Consider the following 1,524-nt stretch of genomic DNA (forward strand, 5'->3'; position numbering starts at 1 on the left):
AGCTTGACTTTTGCACATAAGCTTCAACTCCTCTAATTCAGATTTTTCATTAGCTTGTTCCAGCTGGAGTTGTTGTCTCGGTGCATATTGCGGTTGCTGAAAACTAGGGGGGTTGTACTGCTTAGCTGGTTACTGCTCATAAGGCTGTTGAACCGCATTCTGAGTGTTGCTCCAACTGAAATTAGGATGATTGCGGTTGTTGGGATGATAAGTGGTTGGCACATGTTGCTGTGAGCGCTGGAATTTGCTCACAAACTTAGCTTATTCACTAGAAATTGCGCACTAATCAGTCTCATGGGCACTAGCACAAAGCTCACAGACACTAGCGATTAAATTAACTCCATAATTAGCCAGAGTGTCTACCTTCATCGTCAAAGCCATAAGTTGGGCAGCTATAGCTGTTGCTGCATCCAACTCCAGAATTCCTGCTACCTTTCCCTGAGTCAGTCTCAGGCAAGGATTCTGGTACTCATTAGCAGCCATCAGTTCAATAAGTTCATAAGCTTCATCGTAGCTCTTAGCCCACAAGGCTCCTCCCGATGCTGCATCAAGCATGGGTATAGAAGTAGCACCTAATCCATTATAGAAGCAGTTGATAATCATCCAATCAGGCATGCCATGGTGTGGGCACTTCCTTAGCATCTCCTTATATCGATCCCAAGCCTCACACAGAGATTCTCCAGGTTGTTGAGCAAACTGAGTTAGAGCATTCCTGATTGCAGCAGTCTTCGCCATAGGGAAGAATTTAGTGAGAAAATTTTGAGCAAGATCTTCCCAAGTGGTGATAGACCCTGCTGGTAGAGAATGTAACCAGCACTTAGCTTTGTCCCTCAGAGAGAATGGAAAGAGGCGTAGCTTGATAGCATCTTCAGTTACATCATTGAACTTGAAAGTGTCACAGATCTCGATAAAATCCCTGATGTGCATGTTGGGGTCTTCAGTAGGAGAACCCCCAAATTGAACTGAATTCTGTATCATCTGAATCGTGCTTGACTTAATCTCAAAAGCGTTATCCCTGATGGCTGGCCTGATGATGCTTGACTGAATGTCGTTGATCTTAGGCTGAGAATAGTCCATCAAAGCCTTAGGATTTTCTACTTGATCACCCATCTCTACTAAAACTGGTTCCTCGACTTTCTCTTCTTCTTCTACCTTCTTCTCTTCTTCAAAAACTTCCTTACGAACTGCCACCACTTCTTCCTCGACTTTATCCAGTATTCTCTTACGAGTACGCGAACGCATATACATACACCCTCGCTAGAGTACCTGAAATAATGCAAGGAAATGAATAAGTAACATTGTCCGAGTCAAAGAACTTAACGACAACTGATGGAAAGCGCATAAACTATAAATTAACATTGCAGTCCCCGGTAGCGGCGCCAAAAACTTGTTAGTCGCTAAACACGAGCTAAAATTACATGCAAGTATACGAGTTCGCACGTAGTATAGAATCTTTTCTAGTTCGTTCCCACATAGACTAACTTTGGTTAACTAATTAATCTATGCACTTAAGCAACAATGTAT

At 42.8% G+C, this 1,524-nt stretch overlaps 1 non-coding gene across 1 annotated transcript; it reads left to right on the forward strand.

The window, feature by feature from the left end:
• The first annotated feature begins 613 nt into the window (after positions 1 to 613).
• On the forward strand, positions 614 to 720 carry LOC141694745 (small nucleolar RNA R71). Its single transcript, XR_012564029.1, has one exon. It is a non-coding gene; the product is annotated as a small nucleolar RNA R71 (small nucleolar RNA).
• Positions 721 to 1,524: the final 804 nt, after the last annotated feature.

Source organism: Apium graveolens, chromosome 10 (assembly GCF_009905375.1).
Source record: "Apium graveolens cultivar Ventura chromosome 10, ASM990537v1, whole genome shotgun sequence".
NCBI classification, from domain to species: Eukaryota; Viridiplantae; Streptophyta; class Magnoliopsida; order Apiales; family Apiaceae; genus Apium; species Apium graveolens.